The 22,646-nt window shown below is 39.4% G+C and overlaps 2 pseudogenes; both read right to left on the bottom strand.

Moving 5' to 3' along the window:
* Window positions 1-13,299: 13,299 nt before the first annotated feature.
* LOC139005015 (cyclin-dependent kinase 2-associated protein 1 pseudogene) lies at window positions 13,300-13,637 on the bottom strand (annotated as a pseudogene).
* Window positions 13,638-13,751: 114 nt separating this feature from the next.
* On the bottom strand, window positions 13,752-14,063 carry LOC139006181 (ATPase inhibitor, mitochondrial pseudogene; annotated as a pseudogene).
* Between the last annotated feature and the right edge of the window lie 8,583 nt (window positions 14,064-22,646).

Here is a 22,646-nt window from a genome sequence, read left to right as displayed (position 1 = left end):
CTCTCTCTCTCTCAGAATTATTTAATTTTCTCAAATTCTATGCTTCTAAAATCTAAAACCCAACCCAATAATTTTCCAGATATAAGAAAGTGAGCAAAAGGTTATTTTTATTATCCACATACATAAAAATACAATCTTTTTATTTTTTCCATTACTGGTGAAATATTAATACTAGAACATACTTGAGTTCATTTTTTTTTTCTTTTTAAGACCCTTCTTCAGGGACTTCAGCTTCTCCATAGAAATTTTTTTCTTAGCCTTTTTAAAATGTTTAGTACTCTCTATTATTATAAAAAATGTTAAATCATTAAATGCTAAGAGTTTTTTTTTCCTAACTCTTTTCTATTTCTACTTTTCCAATGATCTAATTTTTTGTTAATATTTCTGACATTATCTATTTCTACAAACTCCCACCAACATATAATTCTCTCTCTTGCAGTTCTCGCCATGGCCATCTCTGATTTCTACCACATATGAATGCCTCAATTATTTTTTGAATCAAATACTATTCACTCACTCATCTAGTATTTACTGTTCATCTGCCATGTGCCAATTCCTAAGTAAGGGGCTAATGATATGTGATCTAAAAATGCATGTTTCTGCAATTACTATATTTTGCAATAAATATACACAATTTCAATTTACTTTTTTTTGGTATCTATGATAGATGATAGATAGATAGATAGATAGATAGATAAATAGATAGATAGGAATATGCACAATATAGAAAATGTACTTAAATAAGATACACTAACATATTAAAAGAACAAAATGGCAGCAAAATCAAGATCCTTAGAAAACTGATGGAAGACAAAAAAGCATCTCTTAAATAGCTAAGAATTATATGGTTTTAGTAATTTTAAATATTACAGCTGTTAACATAGTGAACCTTATTTAATTATTAGTCTTGCATCAAAGTTTGATAATTAATATTGTTCTAGATTTTATCTAGATACATACAGTAAAACCTCGATATAACAGACAGATTCTGGTGAGGGGTTGCCAATAAAACAGAAAGTCCATTATGTAAAAAAGTAGGTTTTCCAAATATATATGTTAAAAGAAATGACTAATTATTTAGTTTGCCTGTTTTTAATTATGTATATGGGTTTGTTTAATTAAAAGTAAGTATGCATGAAAAGTTTAATTTCACAGAAAAGTTTTCTATAAGTATCACAGTAATTTTAAATTTATATTGAATAGGTCTAATAAATGTGTGCTCTCACTAGTCACCACGAGTAAACAAATGTACTGCTAGGGCATGACTTAGCACAGTGGTAACATCATTGCAGAAAGTCACGCCACTTGACAACAGAACCAATTGCCATACTATGAGTTGTGATCACATGCTAATCATTCACTGAACAGTATTTACCAGCAATGACACTTGGATTTAAATATGTAGACTATAGCTGTAGATATGTAATATTTATTTATGTTGGTGAAATTACTAGTTTTTTCCAACATATGGCCTATTGTTTAAAATTTGTTGAAAATAACAGTGAATTAACAGCAAAAAAATAATCTGTTAATCCTATCTAATAGAGGGAATATGCTCATTGACCCTAATGATGTCACAAAGATAGTGGCGCCCACAGCCAATAAGAAGGGATTATGCTAATTGACTACCCTGCCCTCAAAGATGGAGGTGTCCACAGCCAATAAGGAGAGAATATGCTAATTGACTGCCCCGCCCTCAAAGATGGCAGCACCCACAGCCACAAGATAGTCAACAGGGGAGGGCAGTTAGGGGCAACCAGGCCTGCAGGGGAGGGCAGTTGGGGGGACTGAGCCTGCAGGGGAGGGCAGTTGGGGGGGACCAGGCTGGGAGGGGCGGGGAGTTAGGGGTGATTGGGCTGGCAGGGGAGCAGTTAGGCATTGATTGGGCTGGCAGGGGAGTGGTTAGGGGATGATCAGGCTGGCAGGCAGAAGCAGATAGGGGCAAGCAGGCAGGCAGGCAAGCAGTTGGGAGGCAGCAGTCCCAGGTTGTGAGAGGGATGTCCATCTGCCAGTTTAGGCCCGATCCCACAGGAATCATATGGTTCTTCAATTTTTCCAAGGCGTCCCAGATTGGAGAGGGTGCAGGCTGGGCTGAGGGACACTCCACCCCCCCATGCACGAATTTTGTGCACCGGGCCTCTAGTTTAATTATAAGCATTGGTGAAAAGCATTTTAAATTTAACAGGGTGTTAATTTTTACATATAACATACAGACCAGAAATTTTGTCCATTAACTCAAGGTCCACAAAATCAGGGGTTTAATGTATGCACTTCTTTCACTTGAGGTTTGTTTGTATTTTTGCAGTTTCATTTTACTAAAAAAAAAAAATCTTTAATTTATCAATTAATTTTATTTGTATGTCATCTATATTTAATTTTGGTAAATTATTCATGACTTGTTTTGTCCTCAGCAATATATCTATTACCATTAAAGTGGATTTTATTTTCCAATTTATATGTGAAAAAATTAATTAAATTTATCGGGGTGACATTGTTTAATATGATTATATAGGTTTCAACTGTACAATTCTGTGATACAGCATCTGGATATTGCATCGTGGGTCCACCACCCAAAGTCAAATCTTCTTCCAACACCATATGTTTATCCTCCTTTCCCTTTACTAGCCCCTCACCCAATCCCCTATTTCTCTGGTAACCACAATTCTGTTTTCCCTGTCTATGAGTTTTTATTTGTTTGTTAATTTATTGCTTTCAGTTTTATATCCGATATGAGTGAAATCATATGGTTCTTACATTTTTCTGTCCACTTTTTTCTCTTAGTATAATATTCTTAAGATCCATCTATGTTGTCATAAATGACAGTATTTTGTCTTTTCTTCGGTCTTAGTGGTATTCCATTGCATATATGTACCACATCTTTTCTGTCCAATAATCTATTGAAGAACATTTTGGTTGTTTCCATGTCTTGGCTACTGTGAATAATCTTCAATGAACATAGGAGTGCATATATCTTCTTGAATATATATTTTACAAATGTTGGGGGTAGATAACCAGAAGTGGGGTTGCTGAGTCATATGGTAACACTATTCTTAATTTTTCGAAGAGCCTCAATACTATTTTCCCTAGGGACTGTAAAATTAATTTTTATAATACTTTGTCAATTGTGAAAATTGGCTTCAGAAAACAATGTGAGTTTAGGTCAAAGTTGAATAATATTTTAATTCTCATAATGGAATTTGCTCTACAAAAGCCTAAATTTATATTTAAATATGATATAGTTTAGACTTTTATTGGGATAATTCCAAGATAGGCTATTAAATATTATAACATTAAACATACACTAGTATTGCCATCTTGCAAACTTTTACAAGTAATTTAATAAATCATGAGATGCAACAGACTTGTTTGAGTTTAAAGCTTAACAGGGTTAAATGGATAGTTCATGCATTTTATAATTATTATTCAGCACATTGAGGCATTCAGGTTCAGTAAATATTACACCCATTTAAACATAAACACATACACATATGTAATGTTAATATAACATTTTCTTGAAACACATCCAGTGCTTCAAGCCTGTTAGGCTTAAATTTAGAATCTAATGGTATCATTAAATAAATGATTTGGTCTTTTACCTGAATGTCACACTCTACTAATTAGCACCTAAATTCAAGGAGAGAAAGGTAGATCTTTTAGCATTTCGCTTTGACTTACTTTGTAATGTAACAGGAAGTTTGGGGTAAAATATACTTATAATTAAAATCTATTCAATATTTCATCTGCCTATCATCTATTTATTGGATGGAGACATAAGGGGTAGGATGAATGGGATGGTAGTGAATAAAGTAATTTCTCTCTGTACCAGAGTAGAATCTCATTATAAGAGATTCTCTTATCAAAGATAGAAATATCAGTTTTCTATGTATTTTATAACCAGACAGTATACATTAATAGTATATAGAAGCAGACACAATTATTTGTAATCCTGCAGAATAGCAGGATAAATAAAAAAGGATAGCAATTTACACAAATAATAATAGATGTTTTACCTATCTGATATAACTTGCCTCATTAGTCAAGGGTAAAATATAGTCTCATTTCTTGTTTTGCCAAATGATCACTTTTGCCATTATTGCCTTATTTCAGGAAGAGTGGTGTTTTCCTCATCAGGGAAATACAATTTTTTAATAAATCCAATTGTTCATTAAATAAAACAACACCTTGATTGAGTTATTGAGTCTAAAATGAGGGTTTATTCAGGCGTATAGTACCAAGAAAAGAGATATCTGTTGTCTGATAAATTCATTTCTGTTATTTTATTTCACTATTCTATACTAGTGCTGTTGAACAGAATACTCTCATAGAGGCTTTGTCTATTACAGGTATGACATTGCTTCTCCATTTCCTTGAATGGAGAACCTTAAAAACCATTCATAGTCTGCAAAATTGGAATTCTCTTATTTCTTACACACACAATCACTTTTTTCTAAAGCTCAAATACCATGACGATAATAGGTATTTCAACGATCAGTCAAGTTTTAGGATTAGTCAAACATTTTTTAAAAAAATACTCTATCAAAATTACTTTAAATTTTTAAAAAACTAATTTGCCAACCCAGATTTGTCATTTTTTTCTTTTTTTTAAATTAAATATTTATTGTTCAGATTATTACAGTTGTTCCTCTTTTTACCCCCCCATAGCTCCCCTCCACCTGGTTCCCACCCCACTCTCTGCCCTTATGCCCCTCCCACTGTCCTCATCCATAGGTGTACGATTTTTGTCCAGTCTCTTCCCGTACCCCCCACACTCCTTTCCCCCCCGAGAATAGTCAGTCCACTCCCTTTCTATGTCCCTGATTCTATTATATTCACCAGTTTATGCTGTTCATCAGATTATTTATTCACTTGATTTTTAGATTCACTTGTTGATAGATGTGTATTTGTTGTTCGTAATTTGTATCTTTACCTTTTTCTTCTTCTTCCTCTTCTTAAAGGATACCTTTCAGCATTTCATATAGTACTGGTTTGGTGGTGATGAACTCCTTTAGCTTTTTCTTATCTGTGAAGCTCTTTATCTGACCTTCAATTCTGAATGATAGCTTTGCTGGGTAAAGTAATCTTATAGGTTCTTGCTATTCATCACTTTGAATATTTCTTGCCACTCCCTTCTGGCCTGCAAAGTTTCTGTTGAGAAATCAGCTGACAGTAGTATGGGTACTCTCCTGTAGGTAACTGACTTTTTTTCTCTTGCTGCTTTTAAGATTCTCTCTTTGTCTTTTGCTCTTGGCATTTTAATTATGATGTGTCTTGGTGTGGTCCTCTTTGGATTCCTTTTGTTTGGGTTTCTCTGCGCTTCCTGGACTTGTAAGTCTATTTCTTTCACCAGGTAGGGGAAGTTTTCTGTCATTATTTCTTCAAATAGGTTTTCAATATCTTGCTCTCTCTCTTCTTCTGGCACCCCCATAATTCGGATGTTGGTACATTTGAAGTTCTCCCAGAGGCTCCTTACACTATCTTCAGATTTTTGGATTCTTTTTTTTTTTGTTTTTCCGGTTGGGTGTCTTTTTGCTTCTTCGTATTTCAAATCTTTGACTTGATTCTTGCAATCTTCTAGTCTGCTGTTGGGAGTCTGTATAATATTCTTTATTTCAGTCAGTGTATACTTAATTTCTAGTTGGTCCTTTTTCATAACCTCAAGGGCCTCACTAGATTTCTTGAGGATCTCACTAAGTTTATCGGTGGTTTCTAGAGAATTCTTGAAAAACCTTATAAGTGTGGTTTTGAACTCTATATCCAGTAGTTTGCTTTCCTCCATTTCTGTCATTTGTGACCTGTTTCTTTGTCTCCGCATTTTTTATGCTTCCTTGTGTTGATAGAGTGGCTTTCTGTGCTGGGTGTCCTATAGGGCCCAGTAGCTCAGTCTCCCCAATTACCTGAGGTGGACACTCTTGGTGCATCCCTTTGGGGGCTTTGTGCACAGTATTGTTGTAGGTAAGCCTTGATTGTTGTAGGTATCACTGGAAGGAATTGACCTCCCGGCCAATTGGCTATGAGAATCAGCTGTGTCTGCAGTGGAGAGCTTCTGTGCTGAAGACACCCTTATGGGGCAAGACTTGCTTCAGTGGGGCTTTGGTGCTCACTGAGTCTTCCCCCTGAGTGTGTCCCTTATGGATCTGAGGAGTTGTAATCTGGATGGTCTCACTCTGACCACTGGGTACACTGCCTCTTGGATCTCTAAGGAGGTGCTAATTTAGCCTCTGCCTGAGGCTACCCAGCAGGAGCCCAGCTGTGAAGCAATGCAAGCTGCTGTGGGGACTTGGGCCTTCTTTTGGAAGTTCTGGGTTTCTCTGACCCAGCTGCAGTTTGTTAGGTAATTTTCAGATTGCAAAGGGCCAGGCCTCTCATATGCAAAAGTCTCTGCACACAGCTTGGGTGGGGCGGGATCTCTGGGGATTAACAGCAGGGAGAAAGCAGCTATGGCTGCTCCTCAGTCCTACCCTAAGAGGCCCCGAGTCTCAGTGTCCCGGTAATCGCTGCAAGCACCTCTGAGAGAAAGCTGCCCTCGAGTTCCGACCAATGCCAGACAGTCCATTTTCTCCCCGTATGAGCCTGGGTCTCCAGAGACTCGCCCAAAACTGGAGTTCAGAGCAGTCGGGAGCTTGAGACTCCATTCCGATTGAAAAAGACAACTGTGTCCTCAGTTGCCAGCCCTTTCCATGTGCTCCTCCGTACATCTGCACTTTACTTCCGCACCTCCTCTGAGTCTCAGTGTGCTTTTTCTTTCCTTCTGGTAGTAGAATTTCCACGCAGCCAGCCTTCCTGTGGTTCTGGATGATGTCCGTTTTGTATTTTAGTTGTATTTTTGAAGTGGTTGTGCAAGGCAGCAATTTCCAGTGTTTACCTATGCTGCCATCTTGGTTTCTCAGATTTGTCATTTTTTCAATAAAATTGTATTTAATTATATTTCTATGCCTTTCTGGCTCTAGACTTTACATGTGTTGCCAAAATCCCATATGTTTCTCCAATTTTGAACATGAGAATGTTTGGTCATTCCATTCCACATTTCCCATAACATCCTGGGCTCTATATGGAAAAATATCATCAATTCCCAATAGCATCATTGCATTCCAAAGGGGTAGCAACTTTTGTGAAGGTCATAACTTGCCAGGATTATATTAGCATAAATAAAAGAGCCATTCTTATCCTATAGTATAATCAAAGAAGACCAATATCCCCCCGGCCAGCCCCAACCCCATGGGCCCCCACCACCCCTATTGGCCCTCGGCCCCCTTCCCAAGTCAGCTCTGCCCTCAATTGGCCTTCCCACACCAATTGGGGGTGGGGCTGGCCAGCCAACTTCCCGCAGCCCCTCCCCCAGCCTCTGACCCCTCATCGGCCCCTCCCACCCTATTCACGGGCAGGGCCAGCTGGCCCATCACTCACAGCTCTTCCCCACAGGCGTCCCCACCCCCAATCGACCCCCTCACCCCAATCAGGGGTGGGGCCCGCTGGCCAATCACCTGCAGCCCCTCCCCGCAGCCAGCCTGGCCCTGATCAGGTTCCCATAGAGGCAGGCTGGCCGGCCAACCTCCCGCCGCCTCCTCCTCCGAACAGGCCCAGCCCTGATCTGCCCAATTGGGGCCAGGCTGGCCAGACCCTACCGGTGCACTGGGCCTCTAGTAACAATAATAACAAGATGACAAGCAACAACAATAGTCTTAATTAACCAGCTACTATATTTTCATTACTTAAGTGACAAATGGAAAGGGAAATTATATGAAAACTTCTCTTAAACATAGATGACATGGGTTTAATGGTGTCTGTAACCTAACTCGAATTATTAAACAAAATGCTTCTCATTTTATAAGTTTGGGAGGATGGGGAAATATGAAGAAAGATGCATACTACGTACATCATGACATTCATACGGCATTCTTAGATTTTCTTGAGTTAGTCTTAAATTGTCAATGGTTTTGTCATATATTGTATTTGATAGTTAAAACATTTCCATGTGCCACTTATTAAATAAGAAAAAAAAGTTAGGTTAGTTCAAGTATTATTTGGAATATTAGCCATACCTAGACAAAGTCAAAGAGAAATGTCTATCTAAGGTACTCACCCAGTCATCTTAGGGATTTATAGTCTTAAATTGTTTTTTGAATGAGAAAAAGCAAAGTATCACTAAGAATTTATTCATTTCTCCATTTTCCAATCTTCACTTTGCCTGTTTAAACAATACTTATATTTTTCCTAGTTGGGCAACACATTCACGCTTGCTGCCAAAAAGACAGAACATCTGAAATCTGTTTTTAAGCAGTGTCACTTTTCAAAGTAATAGGCACAACAAGAAGAAAAGAAACATCTGCTATCTGCAGATTTTTCCCCTCTTTCCCCCCCAACATCAATCTAGCAAGACTTTGGCAAGCAGCTCCTTGCGCACTAAGTCACAGAAATGTCAAAGGGGAGTAGAAATGAGAGTGGACACCTCTGTTGAAATGTCACTTTGAAAGTAAATAAAATCAATTGAAAAAAATGCCATCTAAAAACAAAAAAGTTGGCAGGGGGATAAGTTGCACTGTACCATAGGCAGTTGCAGTAGCCACATACAGAAATGAGCCTTTTTTCCTACAGCTTTTTTCATAAAATGGTAAAACACAATAGACATGAGCCCCGATTTAAAATTCAGTGGCATTTTATTGCCTTAAAATTGCTTAATTAAGACTATTTTCTACTGAAAGTAAACTGGTATTTTAAATAAAACCATGTATTATATGTGAAAAATCTTGTTATTTTTATTTATAAAATTGCCTTCAGAAATATTAGTATTAAGTGTCAGAACAATTCACTATGCAGTAAGGTGTAAAGCTCATAGATTCAGGATCTCTGGGTTTAGATTTTCAGCTCCACCATTTTAGCTCTGTTGTCTGTGAGCAAGTTACTTGAACTCCCAAGTGTCCAATTTTCTAATCTGTAAATTTTGATCGTAATAATATCTAACTGGATATTTTTGAGTATTGAGAACAAAGTACTTAGAATTGTACCTAGCATGCATACATACTCAGTAAATTTTGCTTATCATTATTAATTAAAGTAGCCCCAGTGATTCATTGGCATTTTTTTCTATTACAAACATATAATAAACAAGCAGTTTCCTCTTCTAATTTTCATTTACTGTGTTTCTGGAATGACCAAAGGTGTTGACTCTTAAGCAAACAATGGTGTGTGTAAACACTCCTTACAGAGCCATCAGTAAATCTGTTGAAAATGGAAATGACTTAAAAACTTGATGATTCAAGGTACAGTGTAGTCTTCAAACAACTAAATGCATCAAAATTAAGGTCATTATAATAGAAAAAAGATGATTAGGCAATCATTATTGGACATGATGGTTTTGCTGAACTGATGTAGCACTTATTATCTAGAGTTAGTGTGGAAAACTCCAGATCTCTAAAGGACCTTCATAACATTTGCTTGTTTAATTTCCAGACTCATCTACAACTAACAGCCTTGTCTAAATCCTTAAATCTCTCACTTACATTATGCAGATTTTGCATAGCTAGAAGAATTGTCTAGAAAATCTAAACCCAGAGAAACAGAATAACCTCACATGATTTATTTGGGAGTCTAAGGGCAAATTTACATTGCAGTTTTATTAAAAACTTCATTGTGTGTTTTTTTTTGTTTGTTTGTTTTTGTTTTTTACTTATTTACTTTTTAACTTTTAAAAAATCTTCGGCTCCCTGGGTTATTTTGTCAGTTCTGAAACATGGTGATTGGTGTAGGCCATATACAAATGTGGAGAATCTGTGAAGTTCCTCTTCTCCTTAGCAATGACCCTGGTCTCCTCCCTCCTCAGGATTCAGGTGGATGTGCATGAACCTCAACTGTAGAAAACTAATATATATTCTTCATTAGTATCACCTTTTATTTTTTCTAGTACTTGAAGTAAGTTCTCCTTTGTTTATCTTTTGCTAAAATGATATTCCTAGGGAAGTCCAATACTTTAGGGTGGCATTCCTGAAGCTGTTGAATATCAGCTTAGAGAAAATGCTATTGTAAATTTTTAAAAACTACAAATGACCCGTGCCTTCTTTTTTTTATGGGTAAAGATCTTCCAGAATTAATGTTCTGCCAGACAAACTCATTGAGGTATCTGAGAGTGGGTCATCTTGCAGTTTGTCAAATAAGTCAAAATAGAGTTATTTGTAAATTTTTACTGGCTGGCCTTTTACTTCTGTGTTTCTCTGACACCTGGAAGTAACTAGCTGCTGCCACTCCCTGTGCACTCCCTGTGGAGGTTTATATGTAGAACCATGCCACTTGAGATGGGCATCATGTGTACCTATGACCTTTCTGCAAGGAGTGTCACAAGATAGAAATATAGGGACTTTTAACCTATGGTCTTTCTTCCTTGATCTGATAATACAAATCCATGTCCTGAACCATTATTCAAATTATAATAGTAAAATAATAAAGTGTTATTATTATAAAATGTGTTATGATAACTAGCATGAATAATTATTAGAAACTAGCGGCCTGGTGCATGGATTCATGCACATTGAAAGGAAATTAATTAAAAGAAATATTTTCATATCGCTATTCACCCTTTCTCTATAATAGAAGTGTCAACAAAATTCAAGATCAACAATGACAGATCGAAACACACGTGTGCAATTGGTGCCAGCGAGAGCTTTATATGTATCGTGCATGCGATAGTCAACACAGCCTTTTATATGTAGAGAATAAACTTGCTTAATTAGACCCACTTTCTGATGTAGCTAAACTTTTCCAGCCCAATGAAGCACCCCAACTTCTCTTTTAGGAAATTATCAGCAATATAGCAGTAAATATCAACATGAAGCAGATTATTATTGTAGATCACACAGGGTAAAATATTTGTAGAGAACAAAGGGTAAAATATTTAACTGCAGCAGTATTTGACTATATTCTGCACAGTGAGAAAACCTGAAGTCATTTTCAAGGTCCACCATTTCTTACTTCTTTTCAGTCATTTCAAGTTTCTAAATTTTCTAAATCTCCGTTTTCCAGCTAATGAAAAGAAAATAGGATTCCACTGAGTTTCCTATCTACCTACTCCAGGACTTCTGTGAGAATCAAATGAGATGAAGCACAGGAAAATGCTTCATAGACATTTGGTTACAGTGTGAAATGTTTCCATTTGGCTATAAAGCAAGTCATGTTCCAGGGCTGAAGAACTGCAAGGAGGCTAGTCACCCAGGAGAGGAAGCAGGGCATTGCTACGTGACATCATGATCCAGATGGACACTTAGCATACTAGCCTTTTATAGATATAGACTAGTGGCCCGGTGCACAAAATTCATGCATGGGGGGGGTTCCCTCAGCTCAGCCTGCACCCTCCCCAATCAGGGACCCCTTGAGGGATGTCCAACTGCCAGTCGGACATCCCTCTTGCAATCTGAGACTGCTGGCTCCTAACCGCTCACCTGCCTGCTGGCTTGATCCCCTAACTGCTTTCCCCTGCTGGCCTGATCTCCCTAACTGCTCTCCCCTTCCAGCCTGATCGCCCCTATCTCCTCTGCCTTGGCCCCGCCACCATGGCTTTGTCTGAAAGGATGTCTGGAAAGTTGTCAGGTCTAATTAGCATATTACCCTTTTATTAGTATAGATTGATTTCAGAGAGGGAGGGAGATAGAAACATCAATGATGAGAGAATCATTGATTGGCTGCCTCTTGCACGCCCCATACTGGGGATAAAGCCCACAACCGAGGCATGTGTCCTGACTGGAAATTGAACTCCAGGCCCTTCAGTCCTCAGGCGGAGGCTTTATCCACTGAGAAACACTGGCCGGGGCTACACTTTCCTTTTCCACTGGGATGTGTTCTGTCTGCTGGAGCTGAAACACTGAAGCTGTCTCACTGGGGCAGAGTGGGGTGTACTGGGAAGCTCAGGGCAGAGTGGGTGCACTGGGTTGGAGCAGGTGGAGCCCCCTGAAACCTGGAGAGGGGCCTCGTTTAACAGACGCACTGTTTCATGGCTGTGCTGTCTCACAGTTGAGCAGCCATACTGTTGGGCTGTGCCACAGTCAACGGGAGTTTACACAACTGAACTGTCTGCACAGATAGCTTCCTCCTCACCACACCCCCAAGCTGGGGGTTCCTCTTAGGGTTGAAGTGACTCCTACCACCCTTGGTTGGTAGCCAAATCAGCCACTTTGGATAGAAAACTGGGGACTCCTGATTTTATGTGAATGCTCCAATTTCTTAAGTTGGCAACAAATGCAAACTTCAGATGTTTGGGCCAAACCAGAGAGGCGGTCAGGCCTGGTGTCCAGGCCACTGGGCAGCACTGGGCTCAGCCCAGTTGTAAAGGGACCCTAGGCGTCTGGGCAGGTGAAGGGGTTGAGGGTGCGCTTGGGTAATTCCGATGTCATCCCACTTGGTTTTGTTGGTGTGTTTTTTTCCACTGATCACAATTTATTATAACCTGTTGGCAGCATAGATAGATATTAGTTAACAGAACTATGTCTTCATAGAAGTGGACGGTATGTAGTCATTCTATGGGGAATTGTGTGCACTTAATCAACAACATGATCTTTCAGTTTCTTTTTGTTGTTGTTGTTAATGAAAATAAGCTTTATTACATCAAGTAATAAATATATACAAAGATGCAAACACTATTAGTCACTTTCTCCCAGATGTTTAGATCCACTGATGGGAAAGTCAGAACTGAAATCTACATATATCCTTAGGGGAAATTTCAGGGGTCCTTGTCAGGTGAGGTTCAAGGTTGAGGTTCGATAAGTTGCTCTTTCTTCTGTATTTATAACTTGTGCATTTTAAAGATTGACTTCAAAGTACTAATAGTCATGCAAATGCTTAAGCAAAAAAAAAAAGTTACATTGAGCAGAATTTATACTGTGTGGTGAACGGGCACTGGCTACTAAAGTGCTGCCTCAGGACTTGCTGAAACAAACCCTCAGAGTTGGATCAGCTCAGAAGAGAAACAAAGAACCATGTGAGTAACAGAAATGTATCCAGAAGAGAAACACAGTATCTGGGAGGCCAACCACAGTTTTCTATGATAGGTAACTGATGTGCACCATGTAAATCAATGCTTTAAAAAAAACCACAAAGCACCCTGGGTAGTTCCTAACTAATATGCAAACCTAATGACTGCAAAAATCTCTTATCCATCTCAGCAATGGGAGGATTGGAGCCTGATGAACCACGGGAGGGGAATGGGGAGGAGAAACCAAGCTGTTACCGTTTGAAACCAAGTTTCATCTGAAGGGGGGGCGGGGCATGATCTGTCACTTCTTGGAAGAAGAGGGAAAGCCTTTCACGATGACTCGGATACTAGGACCTGGCCTTCCGCTCTGTCTCGGCCAAGCACTCCTAAACCAGCCCTCTTGTGTGTATGATGCCTCATTTCAGTCTCTCCATCATGCTCTTGCTACCTGTGTACATGGTCAGATCTTCTTCCCCAGCTCTTCGATGATGGCCAGCAGCTCAACATATTTGCTCGGGGGCACCTGGCTATTCCCTGCATGTATCCTAGAGATGGTGGTCGTAGTCACTCATCAGCTGGCGGTACTGGGAGGACGTTTGCCATGCTGGTGGAAGGCGGGTGGACTCCCAGTGGTGTTGAGGGAGGTGGCGGGCATGTGCGCGGTCAAGTTCAGTTTGTAAGACATCCACCTGGGCCTGTGCATGCCGAGCTCCTGTGCACTTTTTCTTGTTGACAGCTTGGGTCGCACCGGCAAATATGGCTGTCCCTCACCCTGACACCCCGGCAGTATCAAGATCTTTCAGTTTCTTGTGATGTTCTGCTTGTGCCACTCAATTTGTTTCTGCAGAAGCTCAATCTCCTTTTTATGATGAGTGATCTCTTCTTCATGTTGTTTCTTCAAGGCTGCCAGTTGTTCTTTAGTCCGCTCTTGGAAGTATCATTCCTCTTCAGCCTTCTCTTTTTTTTTTGCGAAGGTCTCACCGGCTTCCATGATCGTGCCGGTCTCGGAACTGAAATTTGCTGAATGTTAGCAGCCAAAGCATCCAGCTTGCATGGTCCTCACTCCCCACACTCTGAGCCACAGCCATGCTGCCAACACAGAGACTGCCATGGTTGTCAGTGCGGTGCAGCTCCAGACCACCCCACTCAGTTTTAAACACCAACCCACCTTGGACAGGCCTTGAAGGTCTTTTTACCTTCTGTCTGCTCATGTTCAAGTGCCAGCAGCGCTGGTCCATTGGTGCCTGGCTTGTCCTCTGCAGATTCAACCTGCAGGACTACTAAGGGATCCAGTCCAAGGGAGGGGAAGAGGCCTCAGTGCCTGAGGCCAAGTTCCAGGAGGCCGACAACGCTGTCAAGATCCTGGTCTGTTGGTGCCTGGTCTGTCCTCTTGAGATTGACCCTGCAGGACTACTAAGGAAGCCAGTCTCCAGTTCTGCCCTGCTTCCGATGCTGCCTGCACAAAATCCTCCTGTTCCTCTTGTTCGGTTGTGACCCATTATGGGATCCCAGCCTAATTAGAAGTCTGTTGCATGAAGTTTTGCGCAATAGGCCTTCCTTCCCCTGGCTGCTGGCACCAGTTTTCCTCCGGCACCTGGGACCCACGCCTTTGGTCTGGCCGCAGTGAGGGTTGTCTTCTCTGCTGCAGCTGTAGCGGAGAAGCCAAGCCTCTTCAATCTTCAGTCTTCAGTCTTCAGTCTTCAGTCTTCAGTCTTCACTCTGGCTGGAGCCTTCAGTCTTCGCTCCACACCTGTGTATGCGAATTAACCACCATCTTTTTTTTGGGTTAATTTGCATAGTAGCTCTGATTGGCTGGTGGGCGTAGCAAAGTGACATCAATTTGCATGTTTCTCTTTTATTAATATACACACACACACACACACACACACACATACACATATTATAGTATCTCACTAATGTCATTTTATGTTAAAACTAGAATCCATGCACAGCTGTGGTCCTTCAGGGTGACCTGTGGGGATCTGGCCAAAACCTGCAGTCCAACATCTCCTGCAGTTCCTACCTGCCACTCCTGCTCATGCTGGCCCCACTCTGCCTGCTGCATCTTTCGCCCAATCAGTCCTGATTGGGAGAGGCTCTTGCCGCCACAGCAGCACTCACCAGCAATGAACCCTGCCTCTGGTGTCCTCCTGAGGGGAGTGGCCAAAACTGGCTCTCAGACATCCCCTGAGGGTTCCTGGGTTGTAAAAGGGCGCATGACAGGCCAAGGGACCCCACCAGTGCACAATAGGGGCCAGGGAGTGACCATGGGAGGGATCTAGGGTATGTCCGGCCCTGTCTTTATTTGCATTGATTACTTGATCTGAATTGTCCTTTATCTTGCCCCATTTTTGAAATGCTTTTAGTCCTTCAAAACCTACTTCAAATATAATTGCTTATGTAGAGAGCTTTTCTTGGTGCCTTTAGTCAAATATATTTCCCACCTTGTGTTTTCATAGTATGTTATAGCACATTAAATATAGTACTCAACCCAGTTTGCTTTGTACTTTAAATATATGAGCAATATTCTAATAACAAATTTTAATAATAAAATTAACATAATGAGTAGTTCTTAAAATATTCAGAGCACATGAAGAAAATAAGATGTCTCCAGAATTACTTGCTTGTAAAACACACTCAAGAGATATATGCAAAATATATATCAATGGGAAACTCAGAGCTGGGTTTAGAGTTTGCACAGTGTCAGAAAGTATGGAAATTAAATGATGGTTAAAACCATTTCTGATAAACTCATAGGAGAAGGTTTTACCAATATATTAAAAATATTCCAGCCCCACTGGTGAGGAAATTTCTGTAGTACAATGGGTGCATTTGGCTATTATAGATATTAAATATTTGTCTCATACAGTTTTGAAAGTGTATGTACAGCAAGCACACTTTTGATTGTGACTTGCCTTCCTACAGAGGTTTCTTAGACAGAAAAGATATTCATCATGTCACTATTAAATATTGTAGTCTGTGTGGCAAGAATGTTTTATAAGAAGAAATCCATTGGCATTCTGCTTGTACATCAGATTCATGAATTTGGTTAATAACATATTTTTGGATCTACACAAGGCTAGGAATAGGTGCATGCATCACAACAAACCTACAGTGATTATTCATGGAGGTAAATTGATAGAATTTAAACACTGCAGAGAGTTGTGAGATTGACATGGGAGAATTCGAGAATATTTAAAATTTCTGTATCTTTTTTACATTTTTAAAAAAATCCTCACCTGAGAATTTTTTTCATTGACTTCTAGAGAAAGTGGAAGGGAGGGAGTAGGGGAGGAGAGAAAGAGAAAAGAGGGAGAGAGAGAGAGAGAGAGAGAGAGAGAGAGAGAGAGAGAGAGAAACATTGACATGAGAGAGACACATGGATTGGTTGCCTCCTGCACGCACCCTTACTGGTGCTGGGGAACCTGCAACTGAAGTATATGCCCTTGAACAGGAATAGAACCCACGGTCCTTCAGTCCACAGGCCAACGCTTCAATCACTGAGCCAAACCAGCCAGGGCAAACTTTCTATATCTTCTAATATAATTAGTTTGACATTCTTCTTTATTGTCATTTTTAACATATTAGAGTGATGTTTGTAACCCAGTACTTGCTTAACACAATCTTGGTCTATTGACCTTCAATAAATGTTTATTGAGTTTAATCTGTGAGTCTGATGTGCTCTGTTATTGTCATTTTTAACCCAGTCCTTGATTGCTGAGACATTCATTAATTTATTCATTTAAAATATGTTTTATGCCTTCCATGAATTAGATAAGCCTTTATGAGCACATCATTTCTAAATATCCTTACTGCTTCTCAGAAGCAAGTCAGTTTACCTGATAATCCATCTATAATATTTAGTTTTATATGATGAATCAGAAACTGTTTTTATCTCCAAAGTCCCTTTTAATGTATTACTAATAAAGAGACTAACTTGTATCTATATACATGGCCACACAACTAATGACTACATTTCTTAGCCTGATTTCAGCAGTATGGAACCATGTGACTATATCCAGGTTAATGGGATTTTCCAGGAAGCGATGAGTTTAACTTCTATGCCACACCATTAAAGAGCAGGAGCATGTCATTCAATGTCTCTTCTATCTTCTCTTATGGTTAAAATAATAGACGTGATAAATGGGACTTTGGTCTTTCTTTAACTATGAAATGGAAGCAATGTGTTTAGGGCCTCAGATTAACAAGGTAGAAGAATTGTGGATCACCGAAATAATGAAACCATTGCCATTTCAGGATGAGCTATCAATTGACGTGTGTTAGTTATTGCTCTTTGGTCTTTGAAATATCACCTTATCCAGAATACTAATAACTAAAACTGGATTTTACTTTGACTTTATAATAGCATTTTGTAAAACTTTGCCTACAGGCTCAGCTGCTGTAGATGTAGACAAAGGAGAAAGTATTGTATACTGTTGGGCAAAGAGGTGGCATTGCTTAAGATCTCTTTCTGGTTCTACATTTCCCTCTCTCAGCCTGCTCTCAGTCTCCCATCTCTGATACACCATCTCTCAATATACCAGTCTTTTACCCCTTGTTTCCTCAGTGCAGAGCAGAAATCTTAGGCAGAGACAAAATAAACTTTTTCTGAAAATTATGTTATGAAGATGTAATCAGCCTTATAAAATAAAATAGTTTTTAAAAAATGCATTGATTAAATAGGTATATTAAGTGACTTGTCTTTTCACAAATTAGTTCTTGTATTTGTTTTTCTAGAAATCAAACTTATTTCTTTCCTTATGCATTCCTTAGTATTCCTTGCAACTAAACTTGCAAAAGTTTCCCAATTATAGTTGCAGGACCTGGCCTTGGCTACCTTGCTTTATCTGTTACTTAATAAACATTGCATTGTTTTTGCCTATCAAGTATTCCATATCCATTCTTCTGGTAACAAATTATTTTTAAGTGTCAGACTTGTATTCTTATTGAATCTCCAGATCACCACATCACCATCATAGACATTTCTTGCTAGTCTCTACGTGACTACCCAGAATACTGCATTTTACTAGTACTTAGTCACAGCAATTTGATCAGTGTTGAATACACTGTCAAAAAAAAAAAATTCAGAAGATCAGGTTATTATTATCAGAAAAGGTTGGTCCCAATATAAAAAGGTAAAGGTATTTGTGGCCCTTATAATAATACTGTTTTTAATATCTAACAAATATTCAAGAGTCTTTATGCATCAAATAATATGTATCATAATTCATGAAGAAAAAATTACTAAAATATAAAAAACTACTAATAAGTATCTTACTATAATTAACCCCTCCAACCCTCCAAGGAAATGAAAATCAAGTAGATAAACAGTGAGACAATTAAACATTCATAACAAATGTACTATCCTGGTGGAAAATTACACTGAAAATAGAGTAAGCTTATGCATATTTGGGATGAAGGAGTATATGAAAAATCTTGTACCTTTCCCTCAATTTTGTTGTGAATCTGAAACTTCTCTAAGAAAATTGTTTTAATTAATAAAAATACATACACATGCCCTTGCCAGTTTGGCTAAGTGGATGGAGTGTCGGCCTGTGGACTGAAGGGTCCCAGGTTTAATTCTGGTCAAGGGCATATGCCCTGGATGTGGGCTCGATCCCCAGTTGGGGGCCTTTAAGAGGCAGCCAATTGGTGATTCTCTCTCATCATTGATGTTTCTATCTTTCTCTCTCCTTCTCCCTTCTGAAATCAATAAAAATATATATATATTAAAAAAAAATACATGCACAAATGATCACTCACCCCGTCTCTACCCACCCAAATAATATACTGATAATTCCACATAGTTTTCTTTCTCAAGAAGGTAGCCAAAAATCTAGAGCTGCCAGGGATAAATTAAGAGAGAAAAATAGAAGTTGGCGATACTTAAGTTTTAGCATGAGGCCTAATTATTTTTTGTTCTTCTTTTTCTACCCAGTTACTAATTACATAGCACATTTTTAAGTATCTCAAAAGTAAAACAATTCAACATCTTGTGAACTGAAGGCAGTCAATTTTATTTGTTTTCCAAGAAATAAATCAGGTATTGTTCTCAAAAGAAAAAGTAAACCCATAGAAGACTAGAATATCATAATTAAGGAGGTGAATCTACTATGCATTTATTAAATTCAAATTTCTCTGAAGAGAATATAGCCATGGATGATTTACAAAAAGATAATTATTATTTAGTTTACAAAAATCTATAATTTATATGATGACATAAATACTATGGAGTAAATATTATACCTTTTCCAAGTAAAAGTAGAAATTAATAAAAAATAGATATTTGAAGTACAGGAAAAATAACTACAAGGATAAAAAATAGATAATTGTATTGACTTTATTTTCTTAAACATGGTGTATTAAATGGCTGGACAGGAGCTCCTAGTATTTTTTTTTTAAAGCTCAAAACCATGCAAAAGCATATCTTTATGTAACCATGAGATAGCAAAATATGTAAACAATACACAGATAAAAATTATATTAAGACAGAAACTGAGAGACATAAGTAAAGCATTAAAGTTAATTTTACTTTATGAAACTCTCAAAACTTAGTGAACATAAGCATCAGCTTTGGAGACTTCTGCAATAGATATAGGCCAATATAGACCAAGAGATAGCTTCTCAAACATCCCTGTTCTAAATGTAAGGGTAAACCAAAAATAAAAACTGTGTCACCATCACCAACCAGTACCTACAAATGAAATGTGATGCAAGAATCTATATATATAAAAGCCTAAGCTACCAAATGACTGAATGACCGGTTGACTGGTCGCTATGACACACAATGACCAGCAGGGGCCTGATGCTCAATGCAGCAGCTTCCCTCTGGTAGTCAGTGTGCTCCCATAGCTAACCTCCTGTGGACAGCCAACCTCCTCCCCCCTGTTAGATGGCCCCGATCGGCCCCGATCACTGGCCTGGCTGAGGGATCACACCTGTGCATGAATTTGTGCACCAGGCCTCTAGTTTATAATAAAGAGCTGGACTTCAAAAAGTATGTTTCTCAAATCCACTATGAGTGAATGCCAAAAGAAATCTCAACATCATAATGTCATTTCTCTTGTGAGCCATATGGAAATAAAAAGTAAATCCTTCCAGGAGAAAACACAATTTACACACATTGTATATTTTCACAGTTATATGACTCTAAAAAATAAACTATACAAAAATAAATGAATAAATAGAAGTTGCCAAACACACATATACATACATACCAACATACATGCAAGAATATAGATTGGAATCAACAGAAAAACATACAGCAAAAGCAGAATCACAAATATTCCAGATACTGGATCAATAAGTATGAGTTTAAATGACTAGTTCAATAAATCTGTCAATAAATGAAAGACAGGTATAAAATATTAGTAGATAGCAAGCTAACTTGAAAACAAGATAGAACTCTAGAAATTGAAAATATAATTAGTAAAATTAATAACTCAAATGAAGACAGTGTAAACTCAAAAAGCTAGAAATAAAATAACACATTCTGTGCGACTTATTTTAAATATATTTAAAACCAAATAATTATCTAATATTAGGAGTAAGAATAGTGGTTATCCTAGGAGCAGACTATCTAATATGTGTAATCTAATAAACAGCTCAGGGACCTCTGGGGTGCTTATTCTAATCTGGATTACATGGGTATCTACACTAATAAAAGAGAAACATGGTAATTAGCGTACGACCGCTACCCTTCCCATTGGCTAATCAGCATATCCTTATGCAAATTAACTGTCAGCCAAGATGGCGGCCGGCAGCCAGGCAGCTGGAAGCGAACATGAGGCTTGCTTGCTCCAGGGACTGCAGACTCCAACGTTCCCCGCCTGACTTGCGGGCCTCTGAGCTGGCAGTTTGAAACATTCTAACAAATATAGGCTGGGATCTCAGAGCTAGAGTTATACATTGTTTCGATTATAGAACCAAAACAAACCAGATAACTGCTCTCAGAGCTAGAGCCAGAGCTAAAGCTGGCCCAGAATAAAGTAAAAAAAAGGAGCGGTTGGGAGCTTCAATCAACAACCGCCAGCCTGAAAGCAGCCCTCAGCCCCTCACCCAGACTGGCCAGGCACCCCAGTGGGGACCCCCACCCTTAAGGGGGTGTGACCAGCTGCAAACAGTCATCATCCCCTCACCCAGACTGGCCAGGCACCCCAGTGGGGAACCCCACCCTGATCCAGGATACCCTTCAGGGCAAACCAGCCGGCCCCCACCTGTGCACCAGGCCTCTATCCTATATAGTAAAAGGGTAATATGCCTCCCAGCACCGGGATCAGCGGAGCCATGAGGCCTCCTGGCACTGGATCAGCGTGACAGGGGGCAACACCCAAACCCCCTGATCGCCCTGTGGCTCTGTGTGTGATAGGGTGCGGCGCGCCAATACCCCCCCCCCCCCCCCCAGGCCCTGCTCTGTGTGTGACAGGGTAGAGCCATAACCTCCCCATTGGCCCTGCCCTGAGTGTGAGTGGTGGCGCCCTAACCCCCTGATCCGCCCTGTTCTGTGTGTGACAGGAGGCAATGCCCCAACTCCCCTATCGGCCCTACTCTGTGAGTGACAGCGGGGAGCTCCTCAACCCCCTGATTGGCCCTGCTCTGTGTGTGACAGGGTACGGAGCTCCAACTCCCCTGATGGGCCCTGCTCTGTGCGTGACAGGGGGCAGCGACCCAACCCCTGATTGACCCTGCTCTGTGCGTGACAGGGGGTAGTGCCGCAACCTCCCTATCAACCCTGCCTTGAGTGTGACAGAGGGCGGTGCCCCAACCCCCCAATCGGCCCTACCCTGAGGGTGACTAAGGATGGCATCGCAACCTCCCCATCGCCCTGCTCTGTGCATGACAGGGTGGCGCCCCAACTCCCCAATAGGCCCTGCTCTGAGCCTGACCAGGGGCTGCACCTAGGGATTGGGCCTGCCCTCTGCCACCAGGGAGCAAGCCTAAGCCAGCAGGTCATTATCTCCTGAGGGGTCCCAGACTGCGAGAGGGCACAGGCCAGGCTGAGGGACCCCCCTCTCCTCCCCGAGTGCACAAATTTTTGTGCACCGGGCCTCTAGTGTTGTTTATAAAATTCATTGAATTCTATAAGACTTTTATGCTCTCCTTTAGATTATACATAAGTAAAGAGTTACATATAATGAATATATAGAATGATATATCTATAAATATTTCTGTATATATAAAATTATAATATATAAATGTTATATAAAATTTATTATATATGTGTATATACATATATATACACACATATACATATGTATGTATTAATGTGTATGTTTGTATTAACCAGACAAAAAGCTTATGCTACTGCTACAAAATAGCTTGTAGAATTCAGCTTCCAAACTTTTATATGGGTATGCATAAGAAGCATTATTTAGGTAGCTGGTTGTATATATATTAAAAAGAAACTATTAATTATGAAATTTGTAAAATGCATACAAAATAGTCTATAAATCATTATTTATTTATTACCCATACACAGTTTAACAATTAACTCATATTCAATTTGGTTTTATTTTTATTCTTACTCATTAGCTACAAAGAATTATATTTGAAGAGATAATGACTGAAAAATCTGTGAATTGCTGAAAGATATCAATCTACATATTTAAGAAGTAGAATTAATCCCCAAAAGGATAAAATATAGTAAAACTATAACCAGAAATAACTTAAAGAAAAAGCTCAACAAATGAAAAAT

Source organism: Myotis yumanensis, unplaced genomic scaffold (assembly GCF_028538775.1).
Source record: "Myotis yumanensis isolate MYYU_CA2020_CCGP unplaced genomic scaffold, mMyoYum1.0.hap1 SCAF_3, whole genome shotgun sequence".
NCBI classification, from domain to species: Eukaryota; Metazoa; Chordata; class Mammalia; order Chiroptera; family Vespertilionidae; genus Myotis; species Myotis yumanensis.
This window is presented reverse-complemented; position numbering and strand designations above follow the sequence as displayed.